Below are 17,880 nucleotides of genomic sequence, written 5' to 3'. Positions count from 1 at the left end.
CAGATTCAAAGGAAGGCAACATTCAGTAATGCTTACTTGCATTTTAAAAGTTTTCTCCAATTTTCCTGCAAAGAGAGTTTGATTAAGGGACAATTTATAAGGATAGCCAGGATGACATCCTGTTTTGATGAGGTTAACGATGAACTGGCTGGTTTGAAAAAATGTTGATGGGCAAGGGATATCCTGCTAACCTTATTAAAGATGTTATGGTAAAAGTTTTAGATGAATGGTGGAAAATATAAATCCATCCTCAAAGTAGGATTAAACACAACCAACAACAAAGAGGAAGATAATTTGAATGACAAATCTGATGGGAGCATAAGACCCTATGAGAGGGCCTTGGTTATTGATTATATTGATTGGTCCCACCAGGTTAAAGGTATAATTGATAATAATTGGAATGTATTTAAAACCAGCCTCCCCATTCATAATATTGTAGTTGTTGAACCTAGATTTGTTTTCAAAACAGTCGCCAGTGTTAAGACACTTTTGGTGAGACCTGAATATTCTAAAAGAAAAATAGCCAACAAAAGTATTTCACAATGGAGCTACAATGAATGGGCCTTTGGAATGTGGCTGTTGTAAACAATGTCCCTTCATTTTAGAAGCAGGTGGTGTTAAACTTGAGAATGGCCTGATGTCAACAGTCTTCTTGAAAAAAGGCAATTGTTTCTCCTTAGGGTTAGTATATCTGGCCATCTGTTTGAATTGTCCTAGAATTTATATCAGAAAAAACAAGCAAATGTTGAAAAACAGAATATATGAACATGTGCATGATATTCAGTGGAGTAATTTGAATAGTGCCCTTTTCAAACAAACTTTAATATATAACAGTTTTAATGCTTCCAAATTTGGTATACCAGAAAAAAGTAGAAAATAACCCAAGAGGAAGTGAATGGGAAACAAGGTTAGAATATAAAGAACTATTATGGCAATTAAGACTGAATGCACTCACCCCTCTGGGTCTTAATGAACATGTATTTATTCAGCCAGTCTTACGACAGAGGGTGGCAAAATTACGATTTTGTTGTATTCAGTAATGGTTTTTAAATTAATCAGAATTTGATATTTTATTTATTTATTTACTAACCACACATTCATTTTTTAACAAGTTAAATTAACTCTTTACTACAATATTTTCTTTTATATAGTGGTATAAAAGCATAAAATATTCAGAGCCTGTATAAGAATGATTTTCTTCATACACATCAGTGTAGTCGCTTAAACGTTTTTTAATGTTTTTCTTAATTTTTTTTTTATTTTTATTGTCATTAACATATTTCAGTTCTTTCCTGGATGATCTGTGGTGTATCAGGCTTATATTTATTCTTATCTTACTAATCAGTACTAATTAATTATGCTTAATTAATGGTTTGAGTATATAAGAAAGTGATGCAGCAACCTCTTTACTATGATGAAGTCCCAGTAGTCTATAGGACAAAAGTGCTTAATCTTTTGTGATTGTTTTATCATGTGCAAAATTGTTTTTATTGAAAATATTCTTACTACAAAGTCCTCAGCCTGGTAGAGTGATCTCTCCAGTTATGTCTGTAATGTTACTTTTTGCTTGGTTCTTAGTTGGTTTGTTACATTTTTCACGAATGTTTTAGTTGGTTATTTCTGGTACAAGCCCCACCACCCCCTTAATCATGAGATAAAAGCCATTGTTGTCACTGGAGTGCTCATAGTGCTATCAAATTTGCTGCAAAATAGCAAGTAGATTTTTAGGGTCTATATTATATCCTCAAGAGCTTAAAAAAGCGAACACTGATTGATTGAACTTATTTTCGTGAAACTGCAAAATATCGAAGCAGCAGAAACTCAAATTTTTTACTAGGGAAATAATTCGGTTGTCCGTTTCTGTTGCTTCGATATTTTCAGTGTTATGGTGGAAAGTTACCGGTCGGATTCAGGTAAGTGTGCAATTGTGTGGATGTGAGTGTTAGGGTGATTTAGGTGAATTAGGGTTAGGGCTCGGGTTAGGTGTGTGTGTGCGATTGAGTGGACATGAGGGTTAGGGCGGATTTAAGTGAGTTAGGGTTAAGGAGCGGGTGAGGTGAGTGTGTGACAGTGACAGACCTTAGGGTTAGGGTTTGGGTTAAGGTAACTGGGTAGTTAGTGGTGTGTGCATAGTTTAATGCAGGGTTAGGTATCAGATTTTAGGTGTATGTGTGTGAATTTCTGTTTGTTTGGTGTGCTTGTGTTGTGTGTATGTGTATGTGTTTTGGATCAGTGATTTTTTTCCCCTGGGAAAAAAATTGCTGATCTGACAATTCGAGATTGTAAGCTTTCGATTAAATTAGGTCGATCAATCAGCGTTCGCTTTTTTAAGCATTCGATGATATAATATAGACCCAATTTTTAGCACAGACTATTTCAATGTTTTAAATAATAAAAAATTATTCTGCAGTTACTGTGTAAGAGTACATAGACCAATGGCAAGTGAGAAAACAGTATGGATGTATGTACCATATATCGGAGTTTTTTCTTTTTTCAGACACCTTTATTGAATTATCACTTGTGACATAGGCAAATTTACATTCATATAAAAGTAATCAAACTATACTAACATAACAAACATTATACTTCACATACAGTGCTATATATCCTAAGCAATATTATATACATTATTCAATGCTTGACTTTTTAAAACAAAAAAAAATCTTTATTATTTTTTATTTATTTATTTCACATTTGTTAACCAGGTTAGTCCAACTGAGTTTGCAAACAATAAAAAAGTCAAGAATTGAATAATGTATATAATATTGCTTAGGATATATAGCACTATATGTGAAGTATAATGTTTGTTATGTTAGTATAGTTGGATTACTGACCTGAGGAGAAAAGCCCCAGCAAACATAAATAAAGTGATAATGTACAAATATTAAATAACAATCACAATGCAAAATAATTGTAAAAAGGAAAGGGTATTAACTATTTGCATTACATTGATAGTAAGCAACCCATTTTCAGTGGAGACCCAAGGGGAAAGAGCCCCAGCGAACATAAGCAGAGATAAACATACAGGACAAGAACTATTAAAAACAACACTGCAAATACGAAATTAATTATAAAGAGAAAAACAAAAGAAAACAAATTATGAACATTAAGGGCTGCACTGATGGTAGTGGACTAAAATCTACTAAATATGAGAGTAAAAACAAAAAGATAATCGTTGTTCAAAAGAAGGACAATGTATAGACATTGATAGGAAGTGGGGGAAAAGATAAATAGTGTGGCAAATGGGAAAGGGGAGAAAGGAGGGGGCTATAGTAGGGCTATACTAGTAGAGCTGAGGGTTTAAGAGATGATTTTTATGCAGAAGTTACTAACAAAGAAGTTAGGAGATGCAACAGGTTATACAGTAGGAGAGACAAAGACTACGTGTGGTCAATGCAATGGCATAATTTCAAGTTTAGTAGGTGGGATTTAAGCTCTTTTTTAAAACAGGGCAAGGAAAGGTTATTAAACCATTACTTACTACATAGGCAATCATACATTTATATAAATAAAAACAAACCACACTGACACACTCCCAGTTGCAAACATTATACATCACTTATAATCTACCAATCTTTCTCACTCAAACATTACATAGCTCATTTAAGTTCTACCACCATTTAAACCTCATTCCTCCCTTGTATGTATTGATCCCACAATTTGCATTTTTTCATATGTAGTTTGCTCCTACCCTTTTCTAAAGCTCTCAATTCCAGTTGTTTTATCTCTGTTACTATATTCACTACTTCCAGTATAGTTGGTTTAGATTTTGATTTCCATTTTCTAGTAATTGTTTTTTTTTGGCAGCCACCATTATTAGACACAGAAGGCTACCATGTCTAGGCAATTCAGATTCCTTAAAGTCTGACAACTCACTGCACTCCCAGAAAATATGTTCCCAATTACCTATTTCGTTCCCTTCACACCTCCAACATTTGCTGTCTGCCTGAGGAAAATTTCTCTGGAGTCTACTTGGGGTGTAAAATATCTATGTAAACATTACCAGGCAAAAATCGTAAATTTTCTAAACTTTGCATCATATTTGGGAGGTATACATATATCCTCCCATTGTGTCTTAATGAATTGCTTATCCAGTCATTCTTCCCAATCTTTTCTAACCTCCTCTGATTGATTCTTATAGTTATCATGCAATATTTATTTATTTTACATTTGTTAACTGGGAAAGTCTGACTTGGAACGAGCCAATTTTCAGTGGAGACCCGGGGCAAAAAGCTCCGGATGCATGTCTTTGTGACATGAGAGGAAACCGGAGCACCTGGAGGAAACCCACACGAATAAAAGGAGGACATTCAGACTCTGCACAGAAGGCACCCCAGTTGAGAAGTGAACCAAAGAACCTCTTGCTGTGAGGCAACAACGCTACCGCTGCACTACTGCGCCATTCAATATACATCCAATATTTTATATGCTCTACTAATTATTCATTTTTTTATGGCAGCTTCTGTTCTTGATTCTGTTAAAAACTCTGCCAGTGCTGGTCTTTCATTTAGAACTCCTCTGTTTTTTTCTCTTTGCCTGTACTCTGATATCAATCCCTGATAGGGAAGGAAATCTCTAACCTGCAGTCCAAGTAAATTCTTGGCATCTTCCCATTCTGTCATCTTTCTCTCTCTAGTTATTGGCTCCCAATACCTTGGTTCCTTTGCCAATTTTTTCCAGTAAATTCCAGCTCCCTCTTGCCTATTGTCTGTATCCCTAATTGCAGTCTTCCCCATTAGTAGAAGCTCCTTTTTCCATTCCTGTGTTGGTTTAGTTCTTAGAATACTTTCTGCTACTTTATGGATATAATATTCTGTATGATTATTGTTATTCTCCTTAAAGGCCTGCATCCAAAATCCCAGTCTCACCTTGTTTCTTGAGCTTCTGATGTTACATCGTCATCCTTTTCCACTTTGAATAATAGTTTTCTGCTTGTGCTATGTATAGGAGTCTTAACTGTGTAGCTCTGAAATACCTCTTCACATTGGGTAATCTCAATCTGCCCTGTTCTACTGTAAGAATCAGCTTATCCTACTTGACTCTTGCCTTCTTTCCCTCCCAGATAAAGTCCTTCAGCTCTTTATTAATTGCTACCCACAACTTCTCCTCTGGATGGTAAAAATATGCCTGGGGACTAAATCATTTTAGCTACTTGTATCTTACTACCCGTATCCATATAACAAAGCTTCCATTTTCTCAGTTTTTGTATTATCTTTTGTTTGGTCTCTTCCCACATATCCTTAGCTGCCAAGCTAGAATACTTTTAACCCATACTCCTAAATACTTCATTTTATCATGTCCCCATAAATATGGGTATTCCTGAACCAGTTCATGTGTGAGTACATAATTTACCACTATTGCCTTTCTTTTAGCTTCATTAATTTTGTATCCCGAAAAGATCTGAAACTGTCTCAAAATGCTCCACTCTACTCTGTCTTTTTCTGGTTTTGTCAAGTATAAAATGATATAATCTGTAAATAAATCCAGCTTTTCTTGATTACCATAACAATTATATCCTTGAATTTCTGAGTCCCTTATTTTCTTAGCCAATTATCCTAATTATAATCCAAATAATAAAGGGGAAAGAGGACACCCCTGTCTGGTTCCTCTGCTTAAGCAGAAATTATCAGAGAGAACACCACCCACTTTAATTTTCACCTCCGATCCTCATATATCATCCTAATCAACCTTATAAATATTTTTTCAGAAAATGCAAATGCTTCCTTTGCCCTGCTCATTAAATCCCAACTTACTCTGTCAAATGCTTTCCCTGCTTCAAGACCAACCAACAACAATGGTATTTTCTTATGTTTTGCTTCCCTCTGGATCATCAGTGTTCTGTTAATGTTGTCCAATATTTGCCTCCCCTCCACAAAACCACACTGAACCATATCTATCAGTTTTGGCATTACGTTTGCCATTCTTTTAGCCATTATAGACATGAATACTTTATAATCATGATTTACTATTAAAATAGGCCTGTATGAAGCTGGATCTGATGGATGTTTACCCTCTTTAGGTATTACAGCATATATGGGAGTGTTGTTTAACAGCATCTTGTAGATAGTAAGATGGGCAACCAAGAGTGGCTAGAATGGGGAATTTGAGCCCACACAACACAGGTCCAGATGGCAGTAGCCTACGCAATGTACTGCTGAATGTTATAGATTGCATGAGGTTGGCAACACAAAGATGGATGTGTTGGACTGCACATCATCCACTGCAGGAGTGCAATTACACACACACACACACACACACACACACACACACACACACACACACACACACACACACACAAAGGACCAGAGTGGGGGAACCACACCCTGTAAATGGGGCATGTTGAGGTTGCGTTATGACTATGGCACATACAGCTACGTGATCTGGGGTGACACTGGTCCATATAGACAGATCACATGTTGCATGTTACACCACATTCTGTCCCTAAGTTATCCTTAGTGGGCAGCGGTGGGGACGTGGCTTGTTAAAGCGATGTACAGCAAGCGTGACACTTGGTGTGGCCTCTTCTGTCACAAAAATAGTGTGAGCATCTGGAAACATTCATCACAGCAGCAGCAGAGGTGTTACTGCAGGCTTTACATGGACAAGGAAGGCAAATTCAAAGCACAGACAAGACTAAAAGACTTTGGATGTGTGTGTATGTCTGTGTATTAGGATATTACAAAACAGTGTAAGAAACTTCTCTGTGTGGAAGATTTTCAGTCCATATATCTCTAGTTAATCACTGTATATTAATCAAATCAGACAAAAGTAGTAGAAGTAGCGAACTTAAACTCTTCTTAAGTAAAAAAAAATAAATAAATAAATAATAAAAAATATATAATTGTACAGAATTACTAAGTATTCGAAAGTAATCCAAGCAAGGTAGGCAGTCTGTTTCCAGTCAGAAAATCGTTTATTAAGTACACAGACAAGCGATCCAAGTAAACCAAAAATAGAGTAATAATTTCCTCACAAGCTTTCTAAATATATATATATATATATATATATATATATATATATATATATATATACTTTTTATCAGGCAAGGAAGTGGTTTATTGTGCTGTAAAACAAAGTGTTATTGACACACATGTTAAATTCACATCCCTTCCCCATCAGTGTGACATTCGAGTTGGTCCTGTCCTACTTAGTAGCTGTCATAATAATATAACCCTTATGTACTTTAAATAAAATTTATAATGATGTGTACCTCTTATTTAACCAGATTATTAAGTAGATTATTAAGTCTGTGATTTTATCCAAGACAATATACTACATGGCTGGAAATATATCAACCTTAGTCCATTTGGCAATCAAAAAATATATATATAAGTATATGCATATACACTTTGCATGTAAAAAATCAATTGTAAAAATCATTTTCTATTCTATTTTCAATTTTCATAACCTATTGTTACCAAAGATCGCTTTCGTCCTTCTAGACTATAAATCACAGACTTAATCGCTTGTCTGTGTACTTAATAAACGATTTTCGACCGGAAACAGACTGCCTGCCTTGCTTGGATTACTTTTGAATACTTAGTAATTCTGTACAATTTTATATATATATATATATATATATATATATATATATATATATATATATATATATTTTTTTTTTTTACTTAAGATGAGTTTAAGTTCACTACTTCTATTGCTTTTTTCTGATCTGATTAATATACAGTGATTAACTAGAGATATATGGACTGAAAATCTTTCACACAGAGAAGTTTATTACACTGTTTTGTTTTTGGACAAACTACACTAGTTTAGTGGGTTGTTTTGAGACTTCGGGGATACCACGGAGATTACTTGTTTTTTTTTTTGTATTAGGATATTACAAACATGAATGTTACTGGTGGCCACAAAGGATCACCAACATGATATTGCATGCCTGCATGAAGGCCCAAGCCACTGTACATATGAGGGTAAGTGCAGGTAGGAGTCCACCTACACGGACTGCATTCCCATAGAAAGGATGTACTCAGTGCCCCCAGAATATTAGGACAATGGACTGTGTCATAAAATGCACATATACTAGTGTTTGTCTCCTCCATGGGAACCACATATCCTGCCTTTGACACACCTACCATGTCCCATGATGGCCACTGGAAGGTTTCCAATACCAAGGATGGCTAATGCACATATCATTGTGACAACGGAGGTTGGTATTCCACCTGACTCATTCAAGTGAGGACAGCATATCTACAAGCTCTTCTGTATGATGTCTCTGTCCTCATGTTTCATGTATGTTCCTGTCATGAAGGTGGAAGGATAGGTGTGGTCAAATCTAATGTGGTTACTGGTTATTTATCAAACCCTTTACTCATCAGGAACAGGTCGAGGAGTATGGGTTGGAAAGGGAGGTTACAGCGACAGCAGAGCATCGAAAGGACACAAGTAGTGAAGAAACGGAGATTTTAAATGCAGGTTTGGTGCATAACATTTCTTCATTAGAACTTACACAAGCACAGGCTGAACTGTTAAATAAGGGTCTCTCATTTGTACCATCCAAACGTGCAGACCAAGCTGAACTGTTAAAAGACTTAAGGTTACTAGGTAGGTCCTTAACTTTAAAAACTTTATACTCTGATGGTAACAATGATATTTTTTAATCTTTTAAGAAACCCAGCATTTTTATCCCTCTACCTCACCCTACTACATAAACGTTTATTGACATGTGTGAAACTGAGTTTAGAGATTTGTTTCAACATGGCACCAGGGCTAACTTTTCTAATATGCCTTCAGAAGACTATATAGCCTTACAAGAACTACAGAACACACGTGCCTTGGAAATTAGACCAGCCGACAAAGGTGGTGGCATTGTGGTTTTGGATAGAGAAATATACCTGAATCAAATGAAAGTACTTCTTTATGATACCAATACTTATAAATGTATTCCTAAGCATGTAGTACATGGGATAACTGAGAAGGTTTATTTTATGATATTTGATTTACTGATGACTGGTTTGATTAATGAAGACCTTTTTAAGTTCTTGAATGCTTAAACCCTTTAAACCCCACAGTTTATGGTCTCCCCAAAATTCACAAAAATTGTGTTATTCCACCTATGAGGCCAATAGTATCAGGAGCTGGATGGTGCACTGAACCATGGTCTATTTATATAGAGAAGACATTACACCCTCTATTAGAATTGTGTGACAGTGTTTTGAAAAATACGAAAACTTTCTTTGAGAGGTTGTATGATAGAATTTCGACCATCAATGTTAACTATATGTTTGTTGCACTCGACATAGAGTCATTATTTACGGTCATCCCCAATGATTGGGGCTTAAATAATGTAAGGGAATTCTTACATGGAAAGGAAGGCTTTTCTGATGATAACATAAAACTTATATGTTACCTATTAGAGATTGTGTTAGAAAATAATATTGTTCCATTTGAACAGGAATTTTTTATGCAAAAGGTTGTCGTGGCCATGGCACTGCCTGTGCAATGGGAACAACATAATTTATTGTCAAACAGTAATGTATTTGCAGAGTACCTTCTTTGGTATGTCCGTTTTGTTGATGATATTTTTATGTTATGGGGTGGCACAGTTGATGATTTGAACAATTTCATGAGGTATACGCATAGTACCACTTCCTTTCTGAGATTTACATGTGTACACTCTTTTGAACATTTAGAATTTCTAGATGTCAAAATAGACAAAGCAGACTTTGATTCTGTCCATACCAGCCTATATAGAAAACCTACATGCAGGAATGCACTTTTGTACAATAATAGTATGCATCCAAGGCATATAGTGAGAAATATGCTTAAAGGACAGGTATATAGAATACTTAGGCTTCATAATGATGATACAGCTGCACGCAAAGCTCTTGAATCTTTGAAAAATTATTTTTTAGAAAGGGGCTATCGAGAAATAGAAATAGATACCTGCATCTCTGAAGCTTGGAAGCAGAGATTAGATAGATGCAGGCCTTATTTTAAATCAACTACAAGCACACATACAGTAGGATGGCAACAGGACTCTACTACTAGTAATATTTTTAGAGTGCCTCTACAATATTCTACTGTTATAAGTCAATATTGTGACATTATAAAGAATAACTGGAAGATACTGAACAATGTACCTGAGTTAAAAGACAAGATAGGAAGTATTCCACATTTTTCTTTTAGAAACAACAAATCCCTCAAGCAACATCTTTGTTATAACTCCAATATGCTAGAGAAAGGGAATCCATTATCTGACAGGACTGGTACATTTCCTTGCAGAAGTTGTTCAGCCTGTACATTTATTTTTACCTGTCATACACACACCCAGTTTTAAGATTCACAATCAATGTCGATTTTTATGCTGACTGCAAAATGTGTAACCTTGTATATTTTTCTTTCTGTCAACTATGTCATGCATTTTATGTTGGCAAGACAAATAGACCCTTTAAGGACAGAATCCTTGAACATCAGAGAGACATAAAGAATAAAAAAGATAGTAATGCCTTAGCAGCACATATTATGAGACATGGTACCACACACTAATTCAGGTTCTTTGTATTGCAAGTTTTAGACACTAATTTAAGAGGAGGTGATTTTAAAAACCACACAAACTATAAAACAGAAGTGGATTTTAATGTTGAATGCAGAAAAACCACTGGTCTAAATGTTTTTTTCACTGAAACCCTTCCTGAAAGGACATAGACTTAGACGTAAATAATATGTTTTATTTTCATATATGTTTTTATAAGTGCAATATGTTTGCATACATTTTATAGCTGTTTTTATTCATGATATATGAATGCGTTTTCTGCAGTATGTGTTTTTTTTTAAAAATTGTAACTTTTTGATGACATAATTAAGGATTTTTATTGGTCACACTTTGTATAAAAGACTTGTATTTCTTATCTAATGTTGCCTGATGAAGTGGTGTGGTCACCGTGAAAGCGCTTATCACTCTTTTGGATACATCTATTAAAGTTCCTGGATTTTAGCCTGTTGGTTTGGTATTTCTTAACTTATTTTATTCTTATTTTTGTCTTATCAACCTTCATCCTGCTATCATATATTTTTTGCTATACCATGGAGATTACTTGTTTTGTTTTGTATTAGGATATTACAAACATGAATGTTACTGGTGGCCACAAAGGATCACCAACATGATATTGCATGCCTGCATGAAGGCCCAAGCCACTGCACATATAAGGAGGGTTAGTGCAGGTAGGAGTCCACCTACATGGATTGCATTCCCATAGAAAGGATGCACTCAGTGCCCCCAGAATATTAGGACAATGGACTGCATAAAATGCACATATACTGGTGTTTGTCTCCTCCATGGGAACCACATATCCTGCCTTTGACACACCTACCATGTCCCATGATGGCCACTGGAAGGTTTCCTATAGCAGGGATGGCCAATGCACATATCTTTGTGACAACAGAGATTGGTATTCCACCTGACTCATTCAAGCGAGGACAGCATATCTACAAGCTCTTCTGTATGATGTCTCTGGCCTCATGTTTCATTTATGTTCCTGTCATGGAGGTGACGGAAGGTTAGATGTGGTCAAATTAAGTGTGGTTACTGGCTACGAGAATGATTGCTAACATATACTGGAAAGCTAACACAGATCCCACTCCCAGCATTTGAATACATTCTCTCTCTCTCTCTCTCTCTCTGTCTTTCTGTGCACCAAGAAATGAGGGCATATAAACGTGTTGCCTGTGGCATCTCACTGTGCTATTTTTATGTTTCTAATTCACACTGCTATGCTGTTTACCTTCATTTGTATTCTTAGTTGGTCTCATTTCCATGATGTGCCTCATTTGCATGTCATTACATGGCAATTTGTATATAATGCTGACAGTGCTATTTTCCCAGTTAATGCCAAGGCACTACCTATAGGTTCATAAGTTTGTAAGTTTATTGGTTAATACTAGGCTATTGATCCAGAAGAACCTTTGTAGCCTAGCCACAAGATCCTAAATAATAAGGTCCCACAGGCATGAATAATTAATACCTAATCACAACCCACTTCAGTGAGGGCTTGAAAGGCAGACCCGGGGGGGGGTTGTATTTAATACCTATGTTGAACCCTTAAGAATGAGGATGTGAGGGGCCAGACCCAGGATGTATTTACAAATGCCCATCCATTTGTCCAGGTTATACTTAAACAGGGTCATGGAACTACTTTGTTTATATCCAGAGAAGTCTATTTCAGAAAAGAGGGATTCTGTAGGAGAGATATCTGTCTAACCAGCTGGTCCGATTTGTATTTCACTGGAAATTTGGATTTCTTGAGAAAGTGCTTATGGTGTTATTTGTTTTGTGAATGTGCAGAACATCATGCATGACTCAATTCTTTGAGGATCAGTAGGCCAGACAGAGGTCCTCCCTCTAAAGCTTGCTTTGAGGTGATCAGTGTAGCTCAAGGAAGACATGCCCTTTATTGCCTTGGTGAAAAGATGATGTGGTCTCGCAGGCTGTGTCATGTGCTTAGACAAGCATATGCCAAAGAGGGAAATGTGTTCTATTATTGGTCTAATTAGGGAGAAGTAGAGAGGGATGATAACTTCCTTGGACCTTGTAAATATATCCCTGTCAACCAGTCTGGTGATCTGTGTCTCTGAACCAGCTCCATCTTGTGTGTGGCTGCTTACTGCTATATTTCATGTAGTGTAATGCACTATTTTTTTCTTAATCCCACCTGTAACACAAAAAAATGACACATCTGAATTTCCATATTGTCTATTTCAGAGCCCTGTTTCAAAGTATTTCAGATCCATTCAGTTTAAGCTCCATGCTGCTCACCGATCAGTAAATAATCACATTTCAATTCCTTAGCTGTCTGTGTCATAAAACTGTTTATATGGGCACACTAAGAAAATAAATGCTTTACTGTCTCCTCTGTTTCCTTTCCAGCCCTGTATTGTACATTTCCTTTTTTACCCCTTCCAGAGGGAGTCAGATTTGTCTTGCTCAGGTTGGTATCACTCTGCCAGTTACCTGGACATGTGGCAGGAAAAGAAATGTATGGATGGGGCATTTTCATATCTCTTATATCCACTAGCCCTTGTTGTTTTTTCTTCTCCTCACATGGACTATATGTTTGTGCTTTACCCAGACTTGTTATATGTACTAGCAGAATAATGGAGCTTAGGCTGGCTTCCCTGTCACTGACCTGACTGTGCTACAATAATGATATCTACAATCTGGCATAACCTAGCTATTGTAATTCCTGCAGGGTTGCATAGGGTGTTTTTTGCCACAAATTTCCTTTTTTTTTTAGACAAGTGTACAGGTGAGGCTGCTACTTTCACAAATCTGGTTTTACATTTTTATGGGAACCCTGAAAGACACATTGGGATTCCCTGGTGACACTGGACAAGTAATTCGTTCTGATGTTTTTCTTATTCTGGACAGACAGCAGTTATATCATTCTTTGGCACTACAGCGCTTTTGTAATCTCATATTCTACTGTGCATATGACAATGTTTGTGAATTTTGATTGTCAACTTGTCCCTGAATACAGAATAAGAAGCACAAGTAGTTCTTAGTTCAAGATCACTTAAATGCTTTATCTCCTGCTTCAGATTAGATTCTTATTGGGACTAATCTCAATTCTGTGGCATAGAGGGATGAAGCCGAAATTGTGCCCCATACAACCTGAGTTCAACTAATGGTTTGTGTACTGAAAGAGCCAAGTGGGGGAAGGTAAGGTGAGTGTCTGATGCCTGCTCATCCATCCTGGAGGAGGGACAGTGGGTTCTAATTAGTCAGTTGCCACATGCAAGCGGAGGCATACATGCAATGATTATGGCCACAGACCAGACATGTTAGCTTAGTCTAAACAATTCAGTGGTGGTAGCCATCTGCAGAGTGTACAGAAACACTCATGAGTTATGTATTTATTAATTCACATTTATTTATTTATTTATTAATTCACATTTGATTACTGGGCAAGTCTGACTGGGTAAAATGCCATTTTCAGCAGAGGCCCGGGCAGAAAAGCTCCAAATTTTTACAAAATATTTTAAGAACAATAATTTTACAATCTTCAAAATTAAGTTGAGTTGGGCAAAGCAGGGCCTCCCACAGTAATACAGATGCTTACACCAGTCACCAGTGAAAGGAGATAGAGCTGTAAGCAGAAAAGCCTTGATGGCTGCCCAAATATTGCAAACTGCCATTGGCTGTCACCTTAAAGAAAACAAATGGACCAGAAATGGCTCTAACCCTGAGATGACCAAATAGGCTAATAGATCATAAGGAGGGCAGATGGTCAGCAAGCACCCAAAAATAAACAAACAAACAGTTCTAATTAGGACCCCACTGAATTAAGTACCTGTCTGCTTTTAGTCATTTGTTCAAGATTCACCTGAAAGTTTCTTGGTTTTCATATCATATTATCTCATATTAGGATCAGTGGAACTTGTTTTATAGTATTTTTATGTTGTTTGAAAGTACTGTTTAAGTATTTATTGTCTTTTGACAGTAATAAAGTTTGACATGAATTTTGCTGAAAACTTCACTATTTTAAAGCTGTGAAAACATTGATTTGTGATAGTGTATAATACATATTTATGTTAGGTAATAATCTTGCTATCACATCTGTTGTGATAAGTATTTCCTGCTGGATTTTTAACAAGTTTGTACTGTACACTGTAAGTTCCTCCTATTCATGTTCACAATTATCTATAAAAGTTTGAGGTTGTAATCTTGCACAGATGTCAGGAATGGCACTGCTAAAGGTTTTTACTGTTGAATCGTCTTAAGCAGAGACAAGCTATATCTGATGTAGTTAAACATTACTCTCCATGGGAGAAAATCATGATAGTAGGAGTTCTTGCCTTTCTTAGATGTGCAGAACTCTACATTTAACCATAAGCCTCATTGTAGGATTTACCTCATGGCCTCCCTATATACGGCAAAAAGTGTTCTAATGCAATATATATCTGCAGTTAGTCAGATTTAATTTTAACATGTTTCATGATATTGATCTCACAGTCATAACAGAAACATGACTGGATTTCACCTCTGTCCCCATCTGGGAGCCATACCATCAGATTTGTTGTTTGCTCAGTGGCATGTGTGGAACATCACTGTGATGGAACATTTAGACAGATTATTCCATTGCAACTGCAACATCTGGGTTTAAAACAAAGCAGTAGTTCTTACACTGGACTATAGGTTTATAGATTAGTACTAGGCTAACTAACCTTGTGGGCCATTTTAAGCCTAGCCAATTACCCCATGTGAGAATCAAATCCTACACCTTGTGTCTGCAAGGTAAACACCTTAACCTATATGCCATCCTCCCACCATATTTGTAGAATGAAGTTGAGCACTTGCTCAGGTGATTACCACTGCCACCCACAGAAAGGGAAGCTTGCTCAGTCTTGTAATGGTCATCTCAGACATGATTGAGTGGTCACCTCTAAATTAGTGTTGGTGCCAGTCTCTTGATATGACTAATAAGTGATCCAGTACAGTGTAGGGATTGTCCTTAGCAACTCATTCATTGTGAGTTTGTCAAAGTAAGAGCTCAAGTGAAAATCACTAGTGGCCACCAGATATGTAATATCACTAGTGACCATCTGATATGTGATATCAGTAGTGACCACCTGATATGTGATATCACTAGTGACCATCTGATATGTGATATCACTAGTGACCATCTGATATGTAATATCACTAGTGACCATCTGATATGTGATATCACTAGTGACCACCTGATATGTGATATCACTAGTGGTCACTTGATATCAGTAAAGATTAATATGCCCTTTGAAAGACAAACCTAAGCTTTGAGAACATTACTGTGTTTCACAAGAAGAAATCAATATTTTTGTCCATGACTATTTTTGTGCATCTAATTGGCCCGTTACGCTTTCTTTTTTGTGTTTACTTTTGCTCTCAGCTCCCCAGCAATCACCAGTCCTCACCTGCATGCCCAGTTGGCCAAGGAAGCAAAAGATTTATGCACTTTCATTTTTCCTAATGTGAGGGTCAGGTGGCAAAGGTGGTGCCATCATCTATTCATTAGGGAGCCTGGAGTATGATCTTAAGTCCTAACCATGATCACTGCGCATGCACAGTGCCATAGTGAAGTTTTGGCATGTAATGGGATTCAAGTACATGGCATCCACCTCTGTGTGGTGTATCAGCCCTACTTCACTTGACTGAGCACTTTGGTCTCCACCAGGGATTCTAAGACTACATTGAACTTATGCGAGGCATCATGAGAATACATACCTTCTCCTTCCCATTGTGAAAGGTGAGCAACACCTCCCCTCCTCCTCCCTTATGACAGATGAACAGGCAGCATTTTGTCTCATCTCCCCTCTACCCTATGAGAGGTGAGAAGGCAGTGCCTCATCACACCTATCCCCCTTCTCTGAGAGAGGTGAGGAGGCAGCACTTTCTTGCACTCATAGCTGGCCTTAAGCATAGGCCAGCTAGGCAGCTGCCTAGGACACTGCTCTAGCAGCGGAGCTTTTCCAGTATTTGCTTGTTTATTTATTTATTTTCTTTTTAGTAAAAAAATGGTTTCTTTAAAATGTATTGAATGATAATGGGAAAAACTAAAGAGTAAGGCAAATTTTGAGAAAAAGAAAAAAGTAATCTGGGTGGTGTAGGTAGACCAGGATGGGGACACTGGCTGGTGTGAGGGGCACTGTGGAGCCCTTTTGTCTAGGGCATCAGTTGACCAAAGGCTAGCCCTGGTCACACCACCCTCTCTACCTTATGAGAGGTAAGCAAGCATTACCTCATCACATTCCCCTCCCAGTGTGAGATATGAGCAAAGACTACCTCTCATCCCTGTGAGAGGTGAGCAGACAGTGCTTCATCTCATCTCCCCTCCCCTGTGAGAGGTGAGCAGGCAGCACTTTCTCACCCCCCCATACCCTATGAGAGGTGAGAACTCAATGCCTCATCACATCTCCCTTCCCCATGTGAAATATAAGCAGTGACACCCCTCCCCCCTGTAAGATGTGAGTGAGCAGCATTTTCTTACCCACTCCCCATACCCTATGAGAGGTGAGAACTCAGTGCCTCATCACATCTTCCTTCCCCATGTGAAACATGAGCAGTGATACCCCTCACCCCTGTGAGAGGTGAGCAGACAACACTTCCCTCCCCTCCCTGTGAGAGAGATAAGCAGGCACCTCTCCAGCTCCTCCTCCTCTTTGAGATTTCAGTCTGTTTTATTAATTGGAAAGCATTTTATGGCCTCAAAATGTGAGGCAGCTCCACAAAGGAAAGCATTGTCCAGATTTACAGAACCATAATTAGATTATCTGGGGCTCTGTGTAGTTCCCCAAACCTGTGCCCCCCTCAGCTCAAACCTGAAGAACAATGAAAAAAAAGAAGGTGGTCTTAAAGCTGAGGACCAAAAAGAAAAAAAAATCTTCTGCTCAAATGCAACAAATAGCTTGGGCTTGAAACTATAAAATTACCACAAACTCAAAATGCAAAAGCTCCATTGAGATAAATAATTGTAACAAAGGTGAAATAAAACAAAAGAAAAATATTGTTTTCAAAGAACAAGGAGTGCTTTATTCAATAAGCTAGACTTCATTAGACTCATCAGACTCTGAGTCCTGCAAGCCTTAGACTCGGTGTGTGGCTGTGACCAAGTACACTTTGTGTGGTAACACAACACAACACAATTGCATGGCGGTTTACCATCACCTAAGATTATTCTCATAAATTCTAACACCTGTCCTGCATTGCTAACAGTAACTGTTGGTGGTATTTAAAATGTAAAGTACTGGTCCTCAATTAACAAGCCTTACAAGGGATGTGTCTTACTTTAAACAGTTACTGGTGCCCTGTCAGCAGTCACGCCATTCCACACATCTAGTTAGGGGGCATTCTGTTTTAATTGTTTTCTGTTGCTGGGACCCTTGTTTGTGGAA

This window comes from Protopterus annectens, chromosome 4.part1 (assembly GCF_019279795.1).
Source record: "Protopterus annectens isolate FY-2018-M chromosome 4.part1, PAN1.0, whole genome shotgun sequence".
Classification (NCBI taxonomy): domain Eukaryota; kingdom Metazoa; phylum Chordata; order Ceratodontiformes; family Protopteridae; genus Protopterus; species Protopterus annectens.
This window is presented reverse-complemented; position numbering follows the sequence as displayed.